We start from the raw sequence: 16,063 nt of genomic DNA, 5'->3' as shown, positions 1-16,063 counted from the left end.
ACAACCCCTTCAGCATTTATTGTTTGCAGAATTTTTGCTGATGGCCATTATGACTGGTGTGAGCTGATAGGTTTTTGTCATTTGGATTTGCATGTCTTTAATAATTCCTAATGTTCAGCATTTTCCCATGCTTTGTTTTCTTTCTGTTACACAAAAACAGAAAAAAACTGTGAGTACAATAAACCACTTGAAGTGGTCTTCTGGGAAGGCTGCACTGTTTTGAATTTTTCGTCGATTTTTGACCCCAGGATTTTTTTGAGAACAGGTGACATTTACAGGCTTGTAATGAGTGTGAATATTTAGTGACCACTACTACTGGCTTTAAAGGTGCTGTTGGGGGAAACGGCCACAAGGCGGCAGCATTTCTCCGTTCCCACAACTGGTTTCTAGGGCAGCACAGCCTTTCTGGAAGTCATGTTCCCAGGTTGTAAATTAGAATAGAATGTGCTAGGAAAAAACCTGTAAGTTAATATTCCATTATTTCTTTTTCGATTTCTTAGTCTTTTTAAATCGAGGTAATGTTTAGAATATTGTTTGTCCTAGGTGTATACAATCTGGTTCATTTGTACATTACACACACACATTTATATACACACACACACACAACACACACACACATATGTAATATATTCATGTGCAGATACTCTTCCCATGTAAATTATTGCAGAGTGCTCCATTGACCTCCCTTGCTATATGGTCGGTCTCTTTGATAAATGTATTTAGTAGGTATTTGTACACATATGGTAACCCTAATCTTAATTTTCCATACCACCCACTTTTCCATTTACATAAGAATAGTTTGTTTTCTAAGTCTGTGAGTTTCTTTCTCTGTGAAAATACTATCATTTTTGTCAGTTGTTAGATAACGCCTATAAGTGATATCATACTATATGTCTTTTACTTTCTGACTTACGGCATGTTCTGAGAATATAGCTAGGCTCATAAATGGTGCCTCAACGAGCAGTGTTTCACTGTTTTCCATGGCTAATATTCCACTATGTACATGGACCACTTCTTCTTTATCCATTCATCCATTGATGGACATGTTGGTTGCTTCCCTGTCTTGGTTATTGTGAAAAATCCTGCAGTGAAGCTGTTGCAGCCTGTGCCTTCTCGACTCTGGTATTTTCAGGTGAGAGGTTCTGCGGTTGACCTGCTGAATGGAATGCTGGCTCAATTTTTACTTTTAAACACAGCTCCTTTCTGTTCTCACTATTGGCTCTTACCACTTTACATCTCACCAGCAGCTAGAGGGTACACAGTTCTCTAAAACCCCTTCAGCATTTATTGTTTGTAGACCTTTGGCTGATGGTAGTTGACGTGTGTGTGTTGAAATCTTTTTGTAGGCTAGATTTGCATGAGTTTAAAAATTTATGTTGTTGAGCTTTTATCCATTTTCCTTGTTTTTAGAAAAATAATGAGTAAAATTTACCTCTTCATACTATCTCCTTGAAAATTTTGCCAGTTGTGAATTTTTGAGGGCAGTTGTCCTTTACTGTCCTGAGTCCTTGTGAATGTTAAGTGACCGTTAGCTGTGGTTTTAAAGCCGCTCTTGTGGGAAACGGCCACAAGGCGGCAGCATTTCTACATTTCCAACTCTGGGTTTTTGGGCAACAGAGGGTTCCTGGAAATCGTGTTTGTAAGCTGCAAATTAGAGCAGAATGTGCCACGGCAAACTCCCAAGAGCTTATGTCTCCTTACTTCTTGTTTGTTTTTTACATTTAATTTTTATTTATTATCACAGCAAATTGGATAAAAATACTGTGTTTTTTCTAGGTGTACGGAATCTGGTTCATTATATCAATGTATTGATCTATTCATCTTTGGATCCTTTCCCGTGTAGGTTATTACAGAGTGTTGAGTATACCTCTTTTAGCATTCTATAGGTATTTTGTGATTATATATTTCATATGTATTACTACATGTCTGTTAACCCCCATATCCTAATTCATACATTCCTTACACCTTTCCATTTGGTTAAACATAATTTGGTTTTCTGAGTCTATGAGTGTCCTTCTCTTGGAAATTATTTCATGGGTACCAATTTTTAGGTAACACCTATAAGTGATGTAATAGGATATCTGTCTTTCGTTTTCTTTCTTACTTCAGGTAGGGTGATTATCTCTAGATCCTTCTATGGTGGTGCCAACAGCATTGTTCCATGCTTTTCCATGGCTAATATTCCATTGTGTACATGGACCACTTCTTCTTGGTGCATTTTTCTGTTGATGGACATTTTGGTTTCTTCCAGCCCTTGGCTATGGTACATGTTGCTGCAGTGAAGGATTGCCAGCCTGTGTCTTTTTGATTCAGGTCTACTCAGCGGATAGGCCCATCAGTGGGCCTAGCAGATCACATGGTAGCTCAAGTTTTACCTTTAAACACACCTCCATTTTGTTCTCTGTACTGGCTGTTACCAGGTTACATCCCATCAGCAGCTAGAGGGTACACAGTTCTCTAAAACCCCTTCAGCATTTATACTATGTAGACTTCTTTGCTGATGATCCTTCTGACGGCTGTGAGGTGAATGTGTTTCTAGACTGGATTTGCATGGCTTTATTAATTCCTGACGTTGAGCGTTTTTCCATGCCTTTTTCTATAACAAAAAAAAGAGACAGAATATAAAATGTGCATAAAATATGCCTCTTGCAATTGTCATTTTGAAATATGGATGTCTTTTGAGATTTTTGCTCGATTTACGACCGAAGGATTGTTTTGAGGACAGGTGTCATTTACAGGCCTGCAATTATTTTGACTGTCAAGTAACCATTACAGCTGCAGTTAGAGCTGCTGTTGTGTGAAACGGCCACAAGGCGGCAGCAGTTCTCATTAACCAAATCTGGTTACTAGGGAAACAGAGCCTCAATGGAAGTCCTGTTCTAGGTTGCAAATTAGAATGGAATGGGCCAGGAAAATGCCCCTTATGTTTATATCTCACTAAATATTGTTCTTTTTTTAAATTTAATTTTCATTGTTTATCACAGCAAGTGTGATTACAATGTTTTGCTTGTTTTAGGTGTGCAAGATGTGGTTGTTTTCCACATATACATATCTCTTTTCTTCTTTGGATCCTTTTCCCATTTTAGGTTATGACACAATGTTGAGTAGTCTTCTCTTGGTATTCCGTAGGTCTTTGGTGATTATATACTTCCCCTGTGTTTGTAGATCTCTGTTAACTCTGACATCCTAATGTATCCAATCCTCACACCTTTCCATTGGTGAACCATAAGTTTGTTTAATGAATCTGTGATTGCCTTTCTCTGTGGAAATATCTTCACTGGTATCAATTTTTAGGTAACACCTATAAGTGATATCACAGGATACGTGTCTTTCGCTTTCTGACTTACTACAAGTTGCGTGATTACTTCTAGACTCATCTATGGTGATGCAAATGGCATTGTGTCATTGTTTTCCTTGGCTAATAGTCCATCTGTACGTGGACCAGTTTTTCTTTGTCCACTCACCTGTTGATGGACTTTTTGGTTGCTTCCATGTCTTGGTTATTGTAACACTGCTGAAATGCACATTTGCCTGCCTGTGTCTTTCAACTATGTCTTCTTCGGTTATAGGCCCAGGAGAGGGCCTGTTGGATCATATGGTAGCAAAATGTTTACCTTGTAAAGGCGTCTCCATTCTGTTCTCATTAGTGGCTCTTACCAGGTTATGTTCCACTTAAATTTGAGGGTATGCCCTTGTCCACAACCCTTTCAGCATTTATTGTTTGTAGTTTTTCTGCTGATATTTATTCTGACAGGTGTGAGCTGACACCTCTTTGAGGTTGGATTTGCATGCATCTCATAATCCCTTGAAATTGAACTTTCAGGCATGTCCTCTTTTTTTTCAAGCTGTGAGTAGCGCTTACCTCTTCAAATGGTTTTCTTGAAGTATGTGTCACATTTTGAAATATTTTGGCCATTACCTCCCTGAAGACATTCTGAGGGCAGGTTTCATTTACAGCCCTCCAGTACTTGTGCATATGAAGTGACCATTAGCACAGGTTTTAAAGCTGCTGTTGCAGGTATCGGCCATTGGGCGGCAGCATTTCTCCTTTCCCCATTCTGGGAATTACGGAAAGATTCCTTCCTGCCAGTGGTGTTCCTCAGTTATATATTAGAGAGGAATGTGCCCGGACAAACCCCCAAAAGCTGATGTCTCCTTACTTACGTTTGGTTTCTAAATTGAAATTATATATTCTTTTTATTGGAGAAATATTCCATTGTGTACATGGACCACTTCTTCTTTGTGCCTTCCTCTGTTGACAGACATTTTTGTTGCTTCCAAGTGTTGGCTGTGGTAAATATTGCTGGAGTGCAGGATTGCCACCCTGTGTCTTTTTGATTCTCATCCTCTCAGGTGGTAGGCCCAGCAGTGGGTATGCTTGATTGAATGGTAGCTCAATATTTACCTTATCAAGGCACCTCTTTTGTGTTTTCATTACTGGTTCTTACCATGTCCCACATAGAAACGAGGGTGCGCATTTCTCCACAACCCCTTCAGCATTTATTGTTTGCAGAATTTTTGCTGATGGCCATTATGACTGGTGTGAGCTGATAGGTTTTTGTCATTTGGATTTGCATGTCTTTAATAATTCCTAATGTTCAGCATTTTCCCATGCTTTGTTTTCTTTCTGTTACACAAAAACAGAAAAAAACTGTGAGTACAATAAACCACTTGAAGTGGTCTTCTGGGAAGGCTGCACTGTTTTGAATTTTTCGTCGATTTTTGACCCCAGGATTTTTTTGAGAACAGGTGACATTTACAGGCTTGTAATGAGTGTGAATATTTAGTGACCACTACTACTGGCTTTAAAGGTGCTGTTGGGGGAAACGGCCACAAGGCGGCAGCATTTCTCCGTTCCCACAACTGGTTTCTAGGGCAGCACAGCCTTTCTGGAAGTCATGTTCCCAGGTTGTAAATTAGAATGGAATGTGCTAGGAAAAAACCTGTAAGTTAATATTCCATTATTTCTTTTTCGATTTCTTAGTCTTTTTAAATCGAGGTAATGTTTAGAATATTGTTTGTCCTAGGTGTATACAATCTGGTTCATTTGTACATTACACACACACATTTATATACACACACACACACAACACACACACACATATGTAATATATTCATGTGCAGATACTCTTCCCATGTAAATTATTGCAGAGTGCTCCATTGACCTCCCTTGCTATATGGTCGGTCTCTTTGATAAATGTATTTAGTAGGTATTTGTACACATATGGTAACCCTAATCTTAATTTTCCATACCACCCACTTTTCCATTTACATAAGAATAGTTTGTTTTCTAAGTCTGTGAGTTTCTTTCTCTGTGAAAATACTATCATTTTTGTCAGTTGTTAGATAACGCCTATAAGTGATATCATACTATATGTCTTTTACTTTCTGACTTACGGCATGTTCTGAGAATATAGCTAGGCTCATAAATGGTGCCTCAACGAGCAGTGTTTCACTGTTTTCCATGGCTAATATTCCACTATGTACATGGACCACTTCTTCTTTATCCATTCATCCATTGATGGACATGTTGGTTGCTTCCCTGTCTTGGCTATTGTGAAAAATCCTGCAGTGAAGCTGTTGCAGCCTGTGCCTTCTCGACTCTGGTATTTTCAGGTGAGAGGTTCTGCGGTTGACCTGCTGAATGGAATGCTGGCTCAATTTTTACTTTTAAACACAGCTCCTTTCTGTTCTCACTATTGGCTCTTACCACTTTACATCTCACCAGCAGCTAGAGGGTACACAGTTCTCTAAAACCCCTTCAGCATTTATTGTTTGTAGACCTTTGGCTGATGGTAGTTGACGTGTGTGTGTTGAAATCTTTTTGTAGGCTAGATTTGCATGAGTTTAAAAATTTATGTTGTTGAGCTTTTATCCATTTTCCTTGTTTTTAGAAAAATAATGAGTAAAATTTACCTCTTCATACTATCTCCTTGAAAATTTTGCCAGTTGTGAATTTTTGAGGGCAGTTGTCCTTTACTGTCCTGAGTCCTTGTGAATGTTAAGTGACCGTTAGCTGTGGTTTTAAAGCCGCTCTTGTGGGAAACGGCCACAAGGCGGCAGCATTTCTACATTTCCAACTCTGGGTTTTTGGGCAACAGAGGGTTCCTGGAAATCGTGTTTGTAAGCTGCAAATTAGAGCAGAATGTGCCACGGCAAACTCCCAAGAGCTTATGTCTCCTTACTTCTTGTTTGTTTTTTACATTTAATTTTTATTTATTATCACAGCAAATTGGATAAAAATACTGTGTTTTTTCTAGGTGTACGGAATCTGGTTCATTATATCAATGTATTGATCTATTCATCTTTGGATCCTTTCCCGTGTAGGTTATTACAGAGTGTTGAGTACACCTCTTTTAGCATTCTATAGGTATTTTGTGATTATATATTTCATATGTATTACTACATGTCTGTTAACCCCCATATCCTAATTCATACATTCCTTACACCTTTCCATTTGGTTAAACATAATTTGGTTTTCTGAGTCTATGAGTGTCCTTCTCTTGGAAATTATTTCATGGGTACCAATTTTTAGGTAACACCTATAAGTGATGTAATAGGATATCTGTCTTTCATTTTCTTTCTTACTTCAGGTAGGGAGATTATCTCTAGATCCTTCTATGGTGGTGCCAACAGCATTGTTCCATGCTTTTCCATGGCTAATATTCCATTGTGTACATGGACCACTTCTTCTTGGTGCATTTTTCTGTTGATGGACATTTTGGTTTCTTCCAGCTCTTGGCTATGGTACATGTTGCTGCAGTGAAGGATTGCCAGCCTGTGTCTTTTTGATTCAGGTCTACTCAGCGGATAGGCCCATCAGTGGGCCTACCAGATCACATGGTAGCTTAAGTTTTACCTTTAAACACACCTCCATTTTGTTCTCTGTACTGGCTGTTACCAGGTTACATCCCATCAGCAGCTAGAGGGTACACAGTTCTCTAAAACCCCTTCAGCATTTATACTATGTAGACTTCTTTGCTGATGATCCTTCTGACGGCTGTGAGGTGAATGTGTTTCTAGACTGGATTTGCATGGCTTTATTAATTCCTGACGTTGAGCGTTTTTCCATGCCTTTTTCTATAACAAAAAAAAAGAGACAGAATATAAAATGTGCATAAAATATGCCTCTTGAAATTGTCGTTTTGAAATATGGATGTCTTTTGAGATTTTTGCTCGATTTACGACCGAAGGATTGTTTTGAGGACAGGTGTCATTTACAGGCCTGCAATTATTTTGACTGTCAAGTAACCATTACAGCTGCAGTTAGAGCTGCTGTTGTGTGAAACGGCCACAAGGCGGCAGCAGTTCTCATTAACCAAATCTGGTTACTAGGGAAACAGAGCCTCAATGGAAGTCTTGTTCTAGGTTGCAAATTAGAATGGAATGGGCCAGGAAAATGCCCCTTATGTTTATATCTCACTAAATATTGTTCTTTTTTTAAATTTAATTTTCATTGTTTATCACAGCAAGTGTGATTACAATGTTTTGCTTGTTTTAGGTGTGCAAGATGTGGTTGTTTTCCACATATACATATCTCTTTTCTTCTTTGGATCCTTTTCCCATTTTAGGTTATGACACAATGTTGAGTAGTCTTCTCTTGGTATTCCGTAGGTCTTTGGTGATTATATACTTCCCCTGTGTTTGTAGATCTCTGTTAACTCTGACATCCTAATGTATCCAATCCTCACACCTTTCCATTGGTGAACCATAAGTTTGTTTAATGAATCTGTGATTGCCTTTCTCTGTGGAAATATCTTCACTGGTATCAATTTTTAGGTAACACCTATAAGTGATATCACAGGATACGTGTCTTTCGCTTTCTGACTTACTACAAGTTGCGTGATTACTTCTAGACTCATCTATGGTGATGCAAATGGCATTGTGTCATTGTTTTCCTTGGCTAATAGTCCATCTGTACGTGGACCAGTTTTTCTTTGTCCACTCACCTGTTGATGGACTTTTTGGTTGCTTCCATGTCTTGGTTATTGTAACACTGCTGAAATGCACATTTGCCTGCCTGTGTCTTTCAACTATGTCTTCTTCGGTTATAGGCCCAGGAGAGGGCCTGTTGGATCAAATGGTAGCAAAATGTTTACCTTGTAAAGGCGTCTCCATTCTGTTCTCATTAGTGGCTCTTACCAGGTTATGTTCCATTTAAATTTGAGGGTATGCCCTTGTCCACAACCCTTTCAGCATTTATTGTTTGTAGATTTTCTGCTGATATTTATTCTGACAGGTGTGAGCTGACACCTCTTTGAGGTTGGATTTGCATGCATCTCATAATCCCTTGAAATTGAACTTTCAGGCATGTCCTCTTTTTTTTCAAGCTGTGAGTAGCGCTTACCTCTTCAAATGGTTTTCTTGAAGTATGTGTCACATTTTGAAATATTTTGGCCATTACCTCCCTGAAGACATTCTGAGGGCAGGTTTCATTTACAGCCCTCCAGTACTTGTGCATATGAAGTGACCATTAGCACAGGCTTTAAAGCTGCTGTTGCAGGTATCGGCCATTGGGCGGCAGCATTTCTCCTTTCCCCATTCTGGGAATTACGGAAAGATTCCTTCCTGCCAGTGGTGTTCCTCGGTTGTATATTAGAGAGGAATGTGCCCGGACAAACCCCCAAAAGCTGATGTCTCCTTACTTACGTTTGGTTTCTAAATTGAAATTATATATTTTTTTTATTGGAGAAATATTCCATTGTGTACATGGACCACTTCTTCTTTGTGCCTTCCTCTGTTGACAGACATTTTTGTTGCTTCCAAGTGTTGGCTGTGGTAAATATTGCTGGAGTGCAGGATTGCCACCCTGTGTCTTTTTGATTCTCATCCTCTCAGGTGGTAGGCCCAGCAGTGGGTATGCTTGATTGAATGGTAGCTCAATATTTACCTTATCAAGGCACCTCTTTTGTGTTTTCATTACTGGTTCTTACCATGTCCCACATAGAAACGAGGGTGCGCATTTCTCCACAACCCCTTCAGCATTTATTGTTTGCAGAATTTTTGCTGATGGCCATTATGACTGGTGTGAGCTGATAGGTTTTTGTCATTTGGATTTGCATGTCTTTAATAATTCCTAATGTTCAGCATTTTCCCATGCTTTGTTTTCTTTCTGTTACACAAAAACAGAAAAAAACTGTGAGTACAATAAACCACTTGAAGTGGTCTTCTGGGAAGGCTGCACTGTTTTGAATTTTTCGTCGATTTTTGACCCCAGGATTTTTTTGAGAACAGGTGACATTTACAGGCTTGTAATGAGTGTGAATATTTAGTGACCACTACTACTGGCTTTAAAGGTGCTGTTGGGGGAAACGGCCACAAGGCGGCAGCATTTCTCCGTTCCCACAACTGGTTTCTAGGGCAGCACAGCCTTTCTGGAAGTCATGTTCCCAGGTTGTAAATTAGAATGGAATGTGCTAGGAAAAAACCTGTAAGTTAATATTCCATTATTTCTTTTTCGATTTCTTAGTCTTTTTAAATCGAGGTAATGTTTAGAATATTGTTTGTCCTAGGTGTATACAATCTGGTTCATTTGTACATTACACACACACATTTATATACACACACACACACAACACACACACACATATGTAATATATTCATGTGCAGATACTCTTCCCATGTAAATTATTGCAGAGTGCTCCATTGACCTCCCTTGCTATATGGTCGGTCTCTTTGATAAATGTATTTAGTAGGTATTTGTACACATATGGTAACCCTAATCTTAATTTTCCATACCACCCACTTTTCCATTTACATAAGAATAGTTTGTTTTCTAAGTCTGTGAGTTTCTTTCTCTGTGAAAATACTATCATTTTTGTCAGTTGTTAGATAACGCCTATAAGTGATATCATACTATATGTCTTTTACTTTCTGACTTACGGCATGTTCTGAGAATATAGCTAGGCTCATAAATGGTGCCTCAACGAGCAGTGTTTCACTGTTTTCCATGGCTAATATTCCACTATGTACATGGACCACTTCTTCTTTATCCATTCATCCATTGATGGACATGTTGGTTGCTTCCCTGTCTTGGCTATTGTGAAAAATCCTGCAGTGAAGCTGTTGCAGCCTGTGCCTTCTCGACTCTGGTATTTTCAGGTGAGAGGTTCTGCGGTTGACCTGCTGAATGGAATGCTGGCTCAATTTTTACTTTTAAACACAGCTCCTTTCTGTTCTCACTATTGGCTCTTACCACTTTACATCTCACCAGCAGCTAGAGGGTACACAGTTCTCTAAAACCCCTTCAGCATTTATTGTTTGTAGACCTTTGGCTGATGGTAGTTGACGTGTGTGTGTTGAAATCTTTTTGTAGGCTAGATTTGCATGAGTTTAAAAATTTATGTTGTTGAGCTTTTATCCATTTTCCTTGTTTTTAGAAAAATAATGAGTAAAATTTACCTCTTCATACTATCTCCTTGAAAATTTTGCCAGTTGTGAATTTTTGAGGGCAGTTGTCCTTTACTGTCCTGAGTCCTTGTGAATGTTAAGTGACCGTTAGCTGTGGTTTTAAAGCCGCTCTTGTGGGAAACGGCCACAAGGCGGCAGCATTTCTACATTTCCAACTCTGGGTTTTTGGGCAACAGAGGGTTCCTGGAAATCGTGTTTGTAAGCTGCAAATTAGAGCAGAATGTGCCACGGCAAACTCCCAAGAGCTTATGTCTCCTTACTTCTTGTTTGTTTTTTACATTTAATTTTTATTTATTATCACAGCAAATTGGATAAAAATACTGTGTTTTTTCTAGGTGTACGGAATCTGGTTCATTATATCAATGTATTGATCTATTCATCTTTGGATCCTTTCCCGTGTAGGTTATTACAGAGTGTTGAGTACACCTCTTTTAGCATTCTATAGGTATTTTGTGATTATATATTTCATATGTATTACTACATGTCTGTTAACCCCCATATCCTAATTCATACATTCCTTACACCTTTCCATTTGGTTAAACATAATTTGGTTTTCTGAGTCTATGAGTGTCCTTCTCTTGGAAATTATTTCATGGGTACCAATTTTTAGGTAACACCTATAAGTGATGTAATAGGATATCTGTCTTTCGTTTTCTTTCTTACTTCAGGTAGGGTGATTATCTCTAGATCCTTCTATGGTGGTGCCAACAGCATTGTTCCATGCTTTTCCATGGCTAATATTCCATTGTGTACATGGACCACTTCTTCTTGGTGCATTTTTCTGTTGATGGACATTTTGGTTTCTTCCAGCCCTTGGCTATGGTACATGTTGCTGCAGTGAAGGATTGCCAGCCTGTGTCTTTTTGATTCAGGTCTACTCAGCGGATAGGCCCATCAGTGGGCCTAGCAGATCACATGGTAGCTCAAGTTTTACCTTTAAACACACCTCCATTTTGTTCTCTGTACTGGCTGTTACCAGGTTACATCCCATCAGCAGCTAGAGGGTACACAGTTCTCTAAAACCCCTTCAGCATTTATACTATGTAGACTTTTTTGCTGATGATCCTTCTGACGGCTGTGAGGTGAATGTGTTTCTAGACTGGATTTGCATGGCTTTATGAATTCCTGATGTTGAGCGTTTTTCCATGCCTTTTTCTATAACAAAAAAAAGAGACAGAATATAAAATGTGCATAAAATATGCCTCTTGCAATTGTCGTTTTGAAATATGGATGTCTTTTGAGATTTTTGCTCGATTTACGACCGAAGGATTGTTTTGAGGACAGGTGTCATTTACAGGCCTGCAATTATTTTGACTGTCAAGTAACCATTACAGCTGCAGTTAGGCTGCTGTTGTGTGAAACGGCCACAAGGCGGCAGCAGTTCTCATTAACCAAATCTGGTTACTAGGGAAACAGAGCCTCAATGGAAGTCCTGTTCTAGGTTGCAAATTAGAATGCAATGGGCCAGGAAAAAACCCCTTATGTTTATATCTCACTAAATATTGTTCTTTTTTTAAATTTAATTTTCATTGTTTATCACAGCAAGTGTGATTACAATGTTTTGCTTGTTTTAGGTGTGCAAGATGTGGTTGTTTTCCACATATACATATCTCTTTTCTTCTTTGGATCCTTTTCCCATTTTAGGTTATGACACAATGTTGAGTAGTCTTCTCTTGGTATTCCGTAGGTCTTTGGTGATTATATACTTCACCTGTGTTTGTAGATCTCTGTTAACTCTGACATCCTAATGTATCCAATCCTCACACCTTTCCATTGGTGAACCATAAGTTTGTTTAATGAATCTGTGATTGCCTTTCTCTGTGGAAATATCTTCACTGGTATCAATTTTTAGGTAACACCTATAAGTGATATCACAGGATACGTGTCTTTCGCTTTCTGACTTACTACAAGTTGCGTGATTACTTCTAGACTCATCTATGGTGATGCAAATGGCATTGTGTCATTGTTTTCCTTGGCTAATAGTCCATCTGTACGTGGACCAGTTTTTCTTTGTCCACTCACCTGTTGATGGACTTTTTGGTTGCTTCCATGTCTTGGTTATTGTAACACTGCTGAAATGCACATTTGCCTGCCTGTGTCTTTCAACTATGTCTTCTTCGGTTATAGGCCCAGGAGAGGGCCTGTTGGATCAAATGGTAGCAAAATGTTTACCTTGTAAAGGCGTCTCCATTCTGTTCTCATTAGTGGCTCTTACCAGGTTATGTTCCATTTAAATTTGAGGGTATGCCCTTGTCCACAACCCTTTCAGCATTTATTGTTTGTAGATTTTCTGCTGATATTTATTCTGACAGGTGTGAGCTGACACCTCTTTGAGGTTGGATTTGCATGCATCTCATAATCCCTTGAAATTGAACTTTCAGGCATGTCCTCTTTTTTTTCAAGCTGTGAGTAGCGCTTACCTCTTCAAATGGTTTTCTTGAAGTATGTGTCACATTTTGAAATATTTTGGCCATTACCTCCCTGAAGACATTCTGAGGGCAGGTTTCATTTACAGCCCTCCAGTACTTGTGCATATGAAGTGACCATTAGCACAGGCTTTAAAGCTGCTGTTGCAGGTATCGGCCATTGGGCGGCAGCATTTCTCCTTTCCCCATTCTGGGAATTACGGAAAGATTCCTTCCTGCCAGTGGTGTTCCTCGGTTGTATATTAGAGAGGAATGTGCCCGGACAAACCCCCAAAAGCTGATGTCTCCTTACTTACGTTTGGTTTCTAAATTGAAATTATATATTTTTTTTATTGGAGAAATATTCCATTGTGTACATGGACCACTTCTTCTTTGTGCCTTCCTCTGTTGACAGACATTTTTGTTGCTTCCAAGTGTTGGCTGTGGTAAATATTGCTGGAGTGCAGGATTGCCACCCTGTGTCTTTTTGATTCTCATCCTCTCAGGTGGTAGGCCCAGCAGTGGGTATGCTTGATTGAATGGTAGCTCAATATTTACCTTATCAAGGCACCTCTTTTGTGTTTTCATTACTGGTTCTTACCATGTCCCACATAGAAACGAGGGTGCGCATTTCTCCACAACCCCTTCAGCATTTATTGTTTGCAGAATTTTTGCTGATGGCCATTATGACTGGTGTGAGCTGATAGGTTTTTGTCATTTGGATTTGCATGTCTTTAATAATTCCTAATGTTCAGCATTTTCCCATGCTTTGTTTTCTTTCTGTTACACAAAAACAGAAAAAAACTGTGAGTACAATAAACCACTTGAAGTGGTCTTCTGGGAAGGCTGCACTGTTTTGAATTTTTCGTCGATTTTTGACCCCAGGATTTTTTTGAGAACAGGTGACATTTACAGGCTTGTAATGAGTGTGAATATTTAGTGACCACTACTACTGGCTTTAAAGGTGCTGTTGGGGGAAACGGCCACAAGGCGGCAGCATTTCTCCGTTCCCACAACTGGTTTCTAGGGCAGCACAGCCTTTCTGGAAGTCATGTTCCCAGGTTGTAAATTAGAATGGAATGTGCTAGGAAAAAACCTGTAAGTTAATATTCCATTATTTCTTTTTCGATTTCTTAGTCTTTTTAAATCGAGGTAATGTTTAGAATATTGTTTGTCCTAGGTGTATACAATCTGGTTCATTTGTACATTACACACACACATTTATATACACACACACACACAACACACACACACATATGTAATATATTCATGTGCAGATACTCTTCCCATGTAAATTATTGCAGAGTGCTCCATTGACCTCCCTTGCTATATGGTCGGTCTCTTTGATAAATGTATTTAGTAGGTATTTGTACACATATGGTAACCCTAATCTTAATTTTCCATACCACCCACTTTTCCATTTACATAAGAATAGTTTGTTTTCTAAGTCTGTGAGTTTCTTTCTCTGTGAAAATACTATCATTTTTGTCAGTTGTTAGATAACGCCTATAAGTGATATCATACTATATGTCTTTTACTTTCTGACTTACGGCATGTTCTGAGAATATAGCTAGGCTCATAAATGGTGCCTCAACGAGCAGTGTTTCACTGTTTTCCATGGCTAATATTCCACTATGTACATGGACCACTTCTTCTTTATCCATTCATCCATTGATGGACATGTTGGTTGCTTCCCTGTCTTGGCTATTGTGAAAAATCCTGCAGTGAAGCTGTTGCAGCCTGTGCCTTCTCGACTCTGGTATTTTCAGGTGAGAGGTTCTGCGGTTGACCTGCTGAATGGAATGCTGGCTCAATTTTTACTTTTAAACACAGCTCCTTTCTGTTCTCACTATTGGCTCTTACCACTTTACATCTCACCAGCAGCTAGAGGGTACACAGTTCTCTAAAACCCCTTCAGCATTTATTGTTTGTAGACCTTTGGCTGATGGTAGTTGACGTGTGTGTGTTGAAATCTTTTTGTAGGCTAGATTTGCATGAGTTTAAAAATTTATGTTGTTGAGCTTTTATCCATTTTCCTTGTTTTTAGAAAAATAATGAGTAAAATTTACCTCTTCATACTATCTCCTTGAAAATTTTGCCAGTTGTGAATTTTTGAGGGCAGTTGTCCTTTACTGTCCTGAGTCCTTGTGAATGTTAAGTGACCGTTAGCTGTGGTTTTAAAGCCGCTCTTGTGGGAAACGGCCACAAGGCGGCAGCATTTCTACATTTCCAACTCTGGGTTTTTGGGCAACAGAGGGTTCCTGGAAATCGTGTTTGTAAGCTGCAAATTAGAGCAGAATGTGCCACGGCAAACTCCCAAGAGCTTATGTCTCCTTACTTCTTGTTTGTTTTTTACATTTAATTTTTATTTATTATCACAGCAAATTGGATAAAAATACTGTGTTTTTTCTAGGTGTACGGAATCTGGTTCATTATATCAATGTATTGATCTATTCATCTTTGGATCCTTTCCCGTGTAGGTTATTACAGAGTGTTGAGTATACCTCTTTTAGCATTCTATAGGTATTTTGTGATTATATATTTCATATGTATTACTACATGTCTGTTAACCCCCATATCCTAATTCATACATTCCTTACACCTTTCCATTTGGTTAAACATAATTTGGTTTTCTGAGTCTATGAGTGTCCTTCTCTTGGAAATTATTTCATGGGTACCAATTTTTAGGTAACACCTATAAGTGATGTAATAGGATATCTGTCTTTCGTTTTCTTTCTTACTTCAGGTAGGGTGATTATCTCTAGATCCTTCTATGGTGGTGCCAACAGCATTGTTCCATGCTTTTCCATGGCTAATATTCCATTGTGTACATGGACCACTTCTTCTTGGTGCATTTTTCTGTTGATGGACATTTTGGTTTCTTCCAGCCCTTGGCTATGGTACATGTTGCTGCAGTGAAGGATTGCCAGCCTGTGTCTTTTTGATTCAGGTCTACTCAGCGGATAGGCCCATCAGTGGGCCTAGCAGATCACATGGTAGCTCAAGTTTTACCTTTAAACACACCTCCATTTTGTTCTCTGTACTGGCTGTTACCAGGTTACATCCCATCAGCAGCTAGAGGGTACACAGTTCTCTAAAACCCCTTCAGCATTTATACTATGTAGACTTTTTTGCTGATGATCCTTCTGACGGCTGTGAGGTGAATGTGTTTCTAGACTGGATTTGCATGGCTTTATGAATTCCTGATGTTGAGCGTTTTTCCATGCCTTTTTCTATAACAAAAAAAA

This window comes from Globicephala melas, chromosome 5 (genome assembly GCF_963455315.2).
Source record: "Globicephala melas chromosome 5, mGloMel1.2, whole genome shotgun sequence".
Lineage (NCBI taxonomy): Eukaryota > Metazoa > Chordata > Mammalia > Artiodactyla > Delphinidae > Globicephala > Globicephala melas.
Note: the sequence above shows the minus strand (reverse complement) of the source record.